This window comes from Cynocephalus volans, chromosome 3 (genome assembly GCF_027409185.1).
Source record: "Cynocephalus volans isolate mCynVol1 chromosome 3, mCynVol1.pri, whole genome shotgun sequence".
NCBI lineage: Eukaryota > Metazoa > Chordata > Mammalia > Dermoptera > Cynocephalidae > Cynocephalus > Cynocephalus volans.
In genome coordinates this window covers 68769849-68783504 of record NC_084462.1, presented here as the reverse complement: position 1 = coordinate 68783504, position 13656 = coordinate 68769849, and positions in this window count along the sequence as shown.

Below are 13656 nucleotides of genomic sequence, written 5' to 3'. Positions count from 1 at the left end.
GAGTGTTGATTTTGTCATGGGGTGGCATATCCAGCGTCTTGTTCTATTTGTGAAAGAAATCTTTCATGGGACCAGCAAAAGGAAAGGAAGAGAAAGACAGAGAAACAGAACATAACAGGGCTTTATTACAAAAGTGAAGGTATGCACAGAAGTAGTGCACGGAGTCTCTGCAAGGGAGAAATGGACGATTGCCCTGGATTCTTAGTGGGAGGGTTTATATGTGGTTCTGGGACAAGGGTGTTTCTCTAACCTAACTAAGGAGTGGAATATTTGGCTGTGGGGGAGGATCTAAGGTAATTAAGTCCTAACAGGCCAATGTGAGGTTGCATCAGCTTCCTGTCATGCCTCCCTGAGCTTCTGAAAGGTTTTGGGCATGCGCAGTGGAGTCACTTTTCCATTTCTGTCCTTTCCTGTTTGGCATCACAGGTGGAAGGTCATATAGGTCATCTAGACTTTTGTTCCTTCAGTGCACAGGCGCTGGCCGATCCAGTCTGAATATTTATGAGCAGCCTCCCTGGGGCGTGTCTCTATTCTGCCCTTCCTCAATTTGATTCCTTGAAATATAATGTGTGTGTACATATGGGAAAGGGTCAAGCTTTGGGATATTTATATGGAATCTGGAATATTGGTTCCTTTTTTAAAAAAAATTGTACTAAAATATACATAACGTAAAATTTATCATTTTAACCATTTTTAAGTATATAATTTAGTACATTCACATTGTTGTGTGACCAATCTCCAGAACTCTTTTCATCTTGCAAAACTGAAACACTGTACACATTATACAATAACTCCCCATTTCCCCTTTCTTCCAGCTGAATTTGCCTACTCTAGGTACTTCGTATAAGTGGAATCATCCTGTATTTTGTCTTTTTGTGACTGGCTTATTTCGCTCAGCATAATGTCCTCAAGGCTCATCCATGTTATAGCATGTGTCAGAATTTCATCTCTTTTTTAAGGCTGAATAATATTCCATTGTATGTTTATATTACCTTTTGTTTATCCATCCATCCATTGATAGACGTTTGGTTGCTTCCACTTTTGGCTACTATGAATGATGTTGCTGTGAATCTGGGTGTACAAATCTTTCTTCAAGTCCCTGCTTTCAGTTCCTTTGGGTATATACTCAGAAGTGGAATTGCTGGATCATATGGTAATTCTATTTTTAATTTTTTGAGAAACTGCCATACTGTTTTCCATAGTAGCTGTACCATTTTACATTCCTACCAACAGTGTACAAGTGTTCCAATTTCTCTACGTCCTTGCTAACTTGTTTTCTGTTTTGTTTTGCTTTGTTTTGTTTGATAGTAGCCCTCCTAATGGATATGAGGTGTTCCATTTTTAAGGGTGAAATAATAAAATAGAATGAACAGCATATCCTAAGCAGTCCTTGACTTTCAGATAAATGGATACAAATCAGGAAATGTTAGCATTTGCCTGTATACACCTACTATCAAAAGCCAAACAGTATCTAAAACCAAACAGAATGGGCCCAGTAGAATCTAGGCCAAAGGCTTAAGAGAGCTTATATTAAATTTCCTCTCTGTGTACAATATCTAATTTGATTTTCATGGGACTATCTGTTTTTGGTGAACTCTTCATATGGCTTTAACTGGACAAGAAAACCAGAAGGGAATTAGAGAGGATTTAGAGGGTAGAACCATTGGAAGATTTCCGGGTTGCACAGACAAGCCATGGAAAGTTTGACTTTCCTTTACATAAGTCTACAGAAGTTAAATCCAATTTTGGATCATGTATCTCTACATGAATGTATGTCTATATATTCTTTATATATTTATATGTTTGTCTACATGATAAAGAATGTCTGCTTAGTGGTGGAGGGACCCGCCCCTGCCTTTTTCTCCCAGTGATTGTGCATATTTGGACAGAATGTGTTCTGCCTGCAGAAAGGGCCTGAAAAAAAGCCTTTTAGCAAATAACCTGGACCTAAATGGGACAAAAAAGGCTGACTTCAGGGACACGGTTCCCATGTTCCACAGTATGTCTACTTTATCATATGGACTTCCTCTGAACTCCAGCACTCTGAATCCACAGAAAAAGACCTTGAATGTTTTTGGTCTAGATTCGTGCTTGCCTATTTGTCAGAGCTGTACCCTGAGGAGTAGTTTATCATATCGAGTTACCCAGTAATTTTTCTTGGCGCCCAGTCTACATAGTACAGTGGGAAGGGGAGTAGGTAATAACTGGAATTAGTAAGAACTATCCCGTCATTTCTTCTCAAATATATTATTGGGCATTCAAAGAAAATTTACTCTTGTGCTGAGCCCCCAAATAGTCAAGGTGAAGTAGGAAACTGAGTCTAGGAAAAGAGCCAATATCACAGAGGTTTACTGGTTATGGTTATGTACTTAGGTACAGGTTCGGGTGGGGGAGGGTCTTCATTCCAGGTATCTCAGTCTGTCATCACACATTTTTCGTTGAGGCTGAGGGTGCTGGTTGGTGGGAACTTTTGCTGAAGGAAAGACTAGTGAGTCCCTCATTAAGACTGTTTGTCAGTAGCTGGTGGTTGAACTGCAGGAGACTATGTTCAGAACACAGGAGACTCTCACCAGAAGGAAGATTAAAACTCTCTCTCTATGCAGATCCAATAACAGAATGGAACTTGCAGGTGGCTATTTGCAGGAACCATAAAGAGAAAGTAAATAGAATAATGAGACACTGAACAGTGTTCCCAAAGTTTAGCTAACGAATAGCCAGTGTCCTGAAGTGCAGCCAAAGCCATGGAACCCTTCCTTCTCCCTGCTCTTCCAGGCATATTTTAACTTGGCCATACTTCTACAATAATTATCAAAGAAAATTAAAAGAACAGGCAGCTCAGAAGGGCTCTAGCAACAGCCTAACATTAATTTACTACCTGAGGGCAAGGGAATACTTTTAATAAAGGCTTGAAACTACTGGGTACTACCATCTAACCCATCTTTTTCTGCCAAGGGTTGCCACATTTCGATAAAGGTAGATATTTCCATGTCTGCAATTCTTATAAGGCTTCCAAAAGCAGACATTCCGCCACTTCCTTGGGCATCTAGTTTCAGGGAGAGGAAAGGAAGTTAACATTTATTGAGTGCCTGTGCTTTTACAAGCATTCTCTTATTTGATTCTCAGACAAGTCTTTGAGATAAGCATTGGAAAACCCACTTAGACAGATAAGAAAAATAAGGTTCGTAAACACAATTTGCCCAATGACACAAGCTTAGTAAGTGGCAGAACTCAGATTCAAACTCAGGTTAGGGCCATGCAGAGATTACACTCTTTCTCTTTTACCTTTATGCCTTGCAGTAGATTGTTAACTGCTAGGTAGTATGTTTAAAGGTCTAACCAGCATCTTTCCTGCAGCATTTCTTTGAATACAATTGCATTTTGAAGGTCCTAAGGTACCCTAAAGTCCTTGGCTATAATGCTAGTTCTGCAAAACGGCTTTGGGTCTCAGCGAGCTGGAAAGCAAGGTGACACCTCATTTAACTCAATGGCCATCATCTGGATTGTCCCCCAGTCAAAAGGGGGGCTGCTTTTCATGCTTCTTCTGTACACAGCCTTTGTTTTTCCTTTTTGTCTTTGCCCGTCCTTTCCCCCCAATACCACAAAATACTGTTTCAGCCTGAGGTTTCAATTAGGTTGTGGCATGATGAGCTCATGCCGTGCTTTGTGTGGCCACGACAAGAACATCCTTCCCAGTGCTTCCTTTGAGAGGGAGCTGGGACTGCTGAATTCCCTTTTCATGCCGCCACAAGGGAACCTCCGTTTCTTATTTGTCCAAGCCCTTGTTTGCCTTTGGGGAAGTGAAATGCTTGCATTTGATTGTGATTGGGTTGGATTGACGCCTTTTAAAGTCCCCTGGAGGAATGAAAGCCAAGCTTACTCAGGGGGATTATCCCCTCTGCATTCAATCGAGTTGAATGTGGAGGGCTGCATTCGTTTGGTAAATAGTGGTGGAGGGACCCGCCCCTGTCTTTTTCTCCCGGTAGTTGTGCATATTTGGACAGAACGTGTTCTGCCTGCAGAGAGGGCCTGAAAAAAAGTCTCTTAGCAAATAACCTGGACCTGAATGGAACAAACAAGTCTGACTTCAGGGACACAGTTTCCATCTTAAGGTAAAAAGGATCACTCTCTGCACTTGCCATGCAAATCCAATGGGTCTCCAAGCAGGAATAAACTCACCAAGCCATTAGGGCACTGAGCCTTGTTTCCCAGGCTCTTGTAGAATCTCAGGAAAAGGCTGGAGTCCACTTGGTGGGAGCAGCCACTTACTGGTGTCCTTTGTGTCTGTCCCTGTGTTTGTGTGTGTGCAAATGGCTCCTACTCTGTCTGGCTTGCTGTTTATTTTGTTTTGAAAGCTCCTGGGTGTCTGGGATTGTATCTATTCATCCCCCCTCTGTACAGAGGCATGTAAATGAGCTTGTTAATTCAATTGAACAATTGATTAAGCTGTTTTTTAATGTGCTCTGCGCTGTCCTAGGCACAGCAGGGAGGCATGAAAGAAGCCCCAGAGGAGTCTCTATCTGTGACCTTGAGCAGCTCCAGGTGCCTTTCTGAGCCTCCTGTTCTGTCTGTGAAGTTAGAGGTCAACCAGCTGATTTCTATAAGGTCTCTCTCTGGCTGAGAGAGTCAGAGAACTAAGGTTCTCTGATTGAAGTCCTCACTGAGATGGAAAGATACCAAGCCAGCTAAAAGATCAGACTGATGGTGATTAAGAATACATTGAGTTATATAGAAAAATATGTCCTCTGGTTGTACCCAGGGTAAGGTGGCTAGTAAATAAAAATACAAGGTACCTAGTTGAATTTGAATTTCAGATAAACGAGTAATTTTTTAGCATAAGTATTTAGTATAAGTGTGTCCCATGCAACATATACTGTGCTTCTGAGCCGTTTAAATGAGCATCCTGCATTTTATCTGGCAGCCCTAATCCAGCAAGATCATGCAAACTGGGCACGCAGAGGACAGCCTCCACTCCAAGCTCGCTTGCCTGCAGCCTGTCTTACACCCTGCTGTCTAGCTGTGCTGGCCTTTTTTTCACGCCTCCTTCTGCCACAGAGCCTTTGCACAGGCTGGTGCTACTGGTTGGGATGTCTTCCTCCCCACCTCCTCCCTCACAAAACTAACTCATCCTTCAGATTTCAGTTCAGAAGTCACTTCCTCAGTAAAGCCTTTCCTGATACCCTAGACTAAGTCACTTTCTCTTTTACGTATTCCCTGGGAGATTTGGCCTTAACAGCACCTGCCACAATTTATAGTTTATACAGTTGTTTGCATTTTTGTGTATTTAATAAAATGAATATCAGTCCCTCTGACATCTCTACCCCCGTCTACTTACCACAAAACAGATATTTCTTGAACAAATGCCAGGATTAAAAGCTTCCCAGGACTCATAGGTGTGGAGCTCAGTGTCGAGGGTGGGTTTGGCAAGGCAGATTGGAATATTAAGGACATTGTGCAGAGGGGAACAGAAGAATAGAGTCACTGAAGTGAGAATTCCCATGGTGTGTTTCCAGAACAGCAAGGAGAGCAGTCGAGTGGTTAGCTTAAGACTCCATTGTAGAGAGCAATGTCCTTGAAGCCCATCTCAGGGGTTGGGCAGAGATATTATTAGGATAATGAAGAGTGCAGGGTGGTTGGTTGTGAGAGAGCAGTACCATGTGGAATGTCACTCTTTAGTCGTAGCTTTCTTAAATGCCAAGAGAACGCTTGGAGTCCAAGAGCCCTCCAGGAGGCTGCTGAGGAACGTCCTGTGAGGGTGGCAGAGAGCACTAGTCAAGAAATCCCTGTTGAGCTCCTGCTGCCTCCCAGGCACGGAGACTGCTCAGCATGCGCAGTTCACAGAGACCCGGGTGAAGCACAGACGGTCTCCACCTCACTGGTTCCTGCAGAGAAACGTTGAGACGATGTGAGCTGCGGTTCCTTGACATTTCTCCCTGTATTCTGAGAAGTTGTCATACCAAAACATTCTTTTCCTGAGGCCATCAAAACTTTCTTCCTGCTGAAGCCTTTTCTTCCAGGTGTCTCCATGTCTGCCCTTCAGGTTTAGAAGAGAAAGTGCCTCTGTGGAAGCCGTTGCGTCGTTTTCAGGCATGTGGATTTGCTTTCAGCCCACACAGTCACGCATGAAGTTTTTCCACCTGATGAACCACCCCACATTGTGTTCTTATTACTGTTGATTGCTTTGGCCCGCCACCAACGAACTCTGGAAGATACATGTGTGCACACACACGATGTGTATGCACACACATGTACACATATGCACACACACACATTCATATACTCACACATATATACCATATACACACATGTATACATCATACACTCATAGTACATACACACATATGAGGCTACTTCAAAAGTTTATGAAAGAATTTGTATTGTCTTTTACTTCTGTTTTTCCACGATCTTTTTGAAGTACCCCCAAGTAAACACTCACATGCATACACACACATATACACATGTATGTATGCACGTGTACACGTATTTTACCAAGATGATGATAGCAGGAGATGGGAAGTCAAGCTGTCCTCCCCTGGGTATTGCCTGCAGGGGTGTCCCATTTCCCTGCCTGCCTCTGAGTTTCTCTGGCTTCTGAGGCCTTTACTTTACATGGCAGCTAGTACTACAGCTCCCTTCCCCAACTTCCTTCTCAGAGATCTTGACAGTCTCATCCTTGACAAGAAAATCCCCAGCCACATCATTTTTCTGGAGGATGTGTATATATTCCATATTTTGATATATGTATATCCACTCAGGTAGATATATATTTTCCCATGCCATGAGAAACTGATTATGACCTCCCGCTTTCAAGCTGTCAAGCTGCTTTCCTGAGTTGGCCAAACTGGCTTTCTACTGACAGAGCCCCATTCACATTTTTATTTTTATTAAATATAACATTTTAAGATGTAACACTACATGTCACACGGCTTGAAGAGTTTTGGACAGCATGGTGTTTTTTCCATCATGGCATTTATTTTCAGTCACTTTCCAACTTTAGATTTACTATGACATGAGAAAAAAAGTAAACATTTCAGAAAAAAGGCTGGCTAACTCGGACAAAGTTGGCTTAGTCAATTCCCGTGAAACTACATGTCCAGGGACTTTCTACAAACAGGAAACTATTCTGTTCCCTGTTCTGCTCTCTGGAAAAGTGTGCAGACCGAAAGCCATGGCACTTCCCAGGCAAGTTTGTTTATTCTTTCTAGAAGAACAGTGGTCCCGCATGATCTGGACTACTGGTCTACCTCCACACCATCATCTGCTGCAGCTGCCTTCCCTGTGCTCTTTACCTCGGCCATGGGGACTGTCTCTCAGCCCCTTGAATAGGTCACATTCCTGGCCTTTGGGTATGTCCCTGCCTGGAATGCTCTTCTCTCTTCCCCTCCCCTCTACATGGTAAACTCCTACTCATCCCTCACAGTTATAATTTCACTTATTTCCATGAATATTTAGTTCATACCTGCCTTCCCCATAAGATTGTAGTTGCATGAGGTCAAGGACCTGGTCTCTTTTTTTTAATCATTTCCTCAGCACTAGCTATACATCTGGAGTAAGGTAGACTCTTTAATATTTGCTGAGTGAATGAATTCATAAATGAATGAATGTTGACTGTCTCATGAGGGCCGGGATTCTGTCTCGGTAACTTGGTTATACATAGCTCCTGGCACAGTGCCTGGAATACAGTAGGTACCCAATAAATCTTTGTTGGGTGAATGAATGAGCATTGCTCCATATGTGGCACCATGCCAGGCACTGTCCTTGGCCTTGAGGAGGTGAGCTTCTGCTGAGAGATAATATGTACTCAGATGAAAGAATTAAGAGTTCACTGGAGCACAGAGAGTGGAATTCTATTTCTGAGTGAAATCTGGATTTGAATTCTGCTGGCTCCACCACTTTCTAGCTATATGGTGTTTAGCAAGTTACTTTACCTTTTTGAGCCTCTGGTTCCTCATCTGTAAAATGGGATGATAATCATATCTCTGTTGCTGAGTTGTAAGGATAATATGAAATAAGACATATGCAGTGTCTCACACAGTACTTGGTACAATGCAAGAGCTCCAGCCATGTCAGGTGTCATTATTATTCATTTAGGAAATCTCTGTGCGTTCTGAGTGTGGTGAGGTCGTTGACAAGCAGTGTGACTCTAGCTGAGTCTTTTTCCTTTTCTGAGCTTCAGTTTTCTCCTGTGTAAAATGAGAGGACTAGGTGAGAGGTTCCTTCAGGTGTGATGGTCTATTTAGTATAGAGGTAGCAGGATCAGTGGGAGCGACTGTGGTAGAGCAAGTTTCCAGGAACAGGTGGGCAGTGCCACGTCTGAAAAGTCAGACAGAATTTGTTGAGGCAGAGAATAGGAGGTGGGGCATGCCAGCCAGGGGGAACAGGATGTACAAAGCCATGGTGGTGGGAAGGAGCACCGGGCATTTGGGGAAGGGGTGGTAGTGGGGAGGGTGGTTCTTTAGGAGTGGTTAGGAAAGGAGGAGCATGGAGCTATGACAGGTCATTGAGAGAGGGGTGGCGTCAAGGAGGAAGGACTGGGGATAATACAGCTTGAGCTGGACAAATGGGGAGTGGCAGGGAGCTTGGAATCAGGGAGACCAGCTAGGAGAACAGGTAACCCTTCTGGCACAGGCTAATAAAGGCCCAGGTTGGGGGTTGGCAGGAGGAGAGAATCCAGAATGAATGAGTGACACAGTTTGGTGGCAGAGCTGATACAAGGGGTGCAAGAGGTTTCTAGAATGCTGGCTGCCACTGACAGAAATGTGTCCTGTCCTTGAGAAAATTGGGTTGTGCCCTAGAAATGTGCACCAGTAGTTGACAACCCAGTGGAGGACCTCAGTCCACCAGGAGAAGGTCAGATTCAGCAGAGCACTGCGTATTAACTTCTGAAGTTTACATCACATGGTTGAAAGTGTGGGATGCGAGGTTTGGGATATTAGGCAGTTGATAAGCTGTCTGTTTTTGCACTTAAGCTTTAATTATGGAATGCACCTGAAACAGTTTCTTTTTCAGAACAGGAAAATCTAAGAATTAGTCAGTATCGCCCCTTTTCTCTTCTGACTTTTTCAGAACAGTTTTTTAATTCCAGAGAAGAGTCTGGGCTCTTAGAAGAATTCTCCTCATCTTATTTTCCATAACTTTGTCCTGGAAAAATGCAGTCTGGGGAAAGCAGTTTAAATAGTAATCTTCCGAGTCTAGTGCAGAATTTGGAATCCAAGGGCAGGCATATCCTTTGTCGTAAACAGGAGGAACACCACATAGATAATGCAGTCAACAGAGGCCACGCCCGCACTGCTCTGCCCCCCGCTGCCCCAGCATTACTCACCTGGACCACATGCTGCAAACTGTGCATCCATCCCTGTGCTTTGAGCAAACACCTTTTTATTTTACTTAACCCCTGTATACACACATAAAACGTTGCATCCACATGTTTCTAATTCATTTACACTTCACTCATCAGCGTGTGTTGGGTAAGCACCCTGCCATATCCAAGTTTTATGAGCTGCGTTTATGAGGCTGCTTTTCTTGAACAGGGATATCATATATTCTACCAAAAGCATGGAACTTGAGCCTGGGAAATGAGGACTTTGGTGCTAAACTTGGAATGAACTTGGGAAGTTTGACTGGATCTGAAACTAAGCACAGATGTTACCCATTCCCCAGGAATAGCCTCACGTCTTTATGCACAGAATCTCCTCTTTCTTACCTGACATCTTCTCCCCACTTAAATGAGGGCAGGAGAATGTGCAATTGTGGGGAAAGCTCAAACGTCGCTTCCTGCCACTTTTAGCCCCTTCCGACTGTCTGTGAGTCTCCTTCTTGCTCACTGAGAGCAAATGCAAACCTACGTAGTAGCAAAGCTCCCGAAAATCTAAAACCTCCATACGAGCAGCATTTTTGCTTTCCTAGAAAACAAGATTTTCTCTCTAACTTATGCAGAATTACTGAAAAGACAGCAAGGAGTTTTACAGTTTTGTATCAATATTGAATACAGATGGGAGGGACCTACCCTTGAAAGTAACTGTTCAGAAGGATTCCATTTCTAAAAACCTGAATTGTTGGGATTATTTTTTACATTTTCTAAAATTAATTTTTATTTTTTTATTCCAAGTTATACATGTAAATATTTTACTGAGTCGAATGGTTCTAGAAGTTTGCCCTTTCACCAATATCTCTACTCCCCAAATATTTTAGCTGGTTTTTTTTTTTTTTTTTTACCTTCTTATCTCTAAATGATACTTAGATTATTACTTCTGGATTTTTCTGTTTTAAAAATTTTTGTTAAAGATGAAAACGTTGTCCTTTTTCATCATCCTCTCCCTCGACCTCACCATACATGTGCAACACCATCCCTCCCAGTTGGATTAACAACGCTTGCTTATATTATGATGACTATGTGCATGCCCTTCACAGCAGAGCCATATGATATACTACCTTAGATAAGATTTTCAGGACACTGATCCTGAGCAGGGATTTGTGCCCTATGTCTACTGGGTCACGAAACCTAGGAGGGACGTGGGAGCAGGATTGGGCAGAGGAGAAGTTGGGCTGGGATACAGTCACATGAAGGCCTCAGCTGGCCCCATGGAAAGCTCTGAGCTGGCATAGCCCAACAGAGTTATCCAGAATAACTCGGGGACATGGGGTGGGCCTTTATACCACATGGACCAATCAATAGATGGGGCTGTGCCTGGGGAGAAGGCTCAACCTTGGGAGAGGCAACTTCCTTAAGCTGAGATCAAGTTCCAGAAAGACATAGCTGTGAGCTAACTCCTAGCTGCTGGGGGAATTACTGACTCGGATTGGGGGCATGGGAGTAGATTATCTGGGCATCACACTGTAGCCTCCAGTACATATACTGTGATTTCTTTTCCTTTTCTAAAGTCCTTTCTTTCCGTGTTGTTAATAAATACCTTTTTGTTTTATTGTGCCTACTTTTCTATGTGCTTCACACTAATTCAACCCCAAGCTCTTCTAAATTGTGTAAGTCTTCTTTCACTAACTTAAAATTTCAATTTCTTAAAATTTATTGGGTATTCTGTCCATTTTGTCTTCTGGAAGAAATCTCTCTTGGAAGCTTCTGACTTGCCCTAGTGCACACCTGTCTTTTTTTCTTTCCTGTATTTTCATTTGTTTTGGGGTTTTTTTGGCAGTTGGCCCTTGACCTTGAGGTGATCAACACCATGGTCACCCAAGTGAGCTACCAGCCAGCCCATTTGTACCCTGTCTTGTTAGGATCTCCTTTCATCATGCTCCTGGGCATCCTCTTTGCTTCTGTCTTGGGTTAGATCTTCTATCTCCTAGTTCCCACACTTTCTACTTTCTTGGTTTACTCCCTTGTTGTAGGACACATCTTTCAATAAGTGTATGTGAAAGGTAAATTGTGTTAGAATTGCATTTCTGAAATGTTTTATTTTTTCCCAAGGATTAATAATTTGACTAGATACAGAATTCTAATCTGGAAATTACTTTCCCTCAAAAGTTATAAGGCATTGCTCAATTTTTGTCCAGCTTTCAAAGTTATTGTTGAGAAATCCAATACTCTTTTGTTTGTTTGTTTCCACTTTGGAAGCCTGTATTATCTTTTCTTTGTCTCAAGTGTCTTGAAACTTCACAACCATGAGCCCTTGGTGTAGGTTTATTTTTATCCATTTATTGGGAGACACTTCTGTATGGTTCTGTTGTGCAGTTACAGGTCTTGTGGAATATGTCAAGAATGTAAGGCCCTGACCACCCTGAAACCAGATCATTTCTTATTGTTGTGTTTGATGTGAGCAACCTTGAGGGCTGAGATACGTTTTCATCCAGGACAAAATGCAGGGTTGCTTATTGCTTTCAATAAAAGCAGTGGATCCCTCAAGCTTAGTGTGGTGCAAAAGCACGATATGTGCAGTGTCCTTCTGGGCCACTATGCATTGCCTCCATGGGGCTTGGGAGCAGGGGAACTGACACCAGCATGCTCCTGCTCATGCTGCTTGCTCCTCCATGAGTCATAAAGTTCTTTGTCTCTGACTCGGGAATCATCTATCCTCCATTTGTATACATGAAGCAGTAACAGGCTAACTCGTTAATTGTAAGTAAGGTAAAATCATCCCACCGCTGACACCATCATCCTGGGCACTTGATGAACTCTTTCAGTCTGGAAACAGAAATTTCCTTGAGATATTTATTAGATGATTCCCTGGGGATCTGAGACACTGATTGCTTCTCTCTCTCTTTTTTTTAATTTTATTTTTTATTTTTTAATTTTTTTGTCTTTTTCGTGACCAGCACTCAGCCAGTGAGTGCACTGGCCATTCCTATATAGGATCCGAACCCTCAGGGGGAGCGTCGCTGCGCTCCCAGCGCTGCACTCTCCCAAGTGCGCCACGGGCTCGGCCCTCTCTCTTTTTTTTTAAATGACAGTTTTGTTGAGATAAAATTCCCATTTCATAAAAGTTATCGATTTAGTGGTTTTTAGTATGTTCAAAGAGTTGTATAACTATCACCACTATATGAGGGTACTTCAGAAAGTTCACAGAGAGATTTGTATTATATTTTAATTCTATTTTCCATGAACTTTTTGAGATACACTTGTATAGGAGTAGAACATTTTTATCACCCCAAGAAGAGAGCTCATCCTCGTTTGCAGCCACTCCGTATTCTCCCCTCTCTCCAGCCCCTGGCAACCACTAATCTACTTTCTTTGTCTATGGACCTGCCTATTCTGGACATTTCACACAAATGGAGTTATACAATATGTGGCCTTATATCATGGGCTTCTTTCACTTAAAATAAAGCTTTGAAAAATTACCTGTGTCATAGCATGTATCAGTGCTTTATTCCTTTCTATTGCCAAATAATATTCCATTGTATGGATACACTACATTTTGTTTATCCATCAGTTGAGGGACATTTGGGCTGGGACTTTTTAACTATTACAAATAATGCTGCTGTGATAGTCTAAATTTTGGTGTTCCCCACAAAATTCATATGTTGGAACCTAATACCCAATGTGATAGTATTAAGAGGTGGGGCTTCTTAATGGAATTAGTGCCCTTACAAAAGAGGCTCAAGAGAGCTCCTTTGCCTCTTCTGCCATTGAGGACACAGTGACAAGTGCCATCTATGGAGCAGAGAGCAGCCCTCACCAGACACTGAATTTGCTAGCAACTTGACCTTGGACTGAGAAATAAATTTCTGTTGTTTATAAATGACCTAATCTTCAGAACTGAGAAATAAATTTCTGTTGTTTGTAAATGATGTAATCTAAAGAATTTGGTTAAAGCAGCCCAAACAAAGACAGCTGCTATGAATATTTGTGTAAAAGTTTTTATGTAGACATATATTTTCATTTCTCGTGGGTATAAACCTACAAGTGAAATTTCCAGGTCACATGGTGCTCCGTGTTTAACATTTTAAGGAATGGCCAAATGTTTTCCAAAGAGGCAGTTCTATTTTATGATCCTACCAGCGTTGTACAAGTGTTCAACGATTTCTCTACGTCCTTGTCAGCACTTACTATTCTCTGTCTTTTTTATTTCAGCTACCCTAGTGAGTATGAGATAGTACCTCATTGTGGTTTTATTTGTATTTCCCTAGTGACTATTGATGCTGAGCATATTTTCATATGCTTATTGGCCATTTGTATATCTTCTTTGGAGAAAGGTCTATTCAATCCTT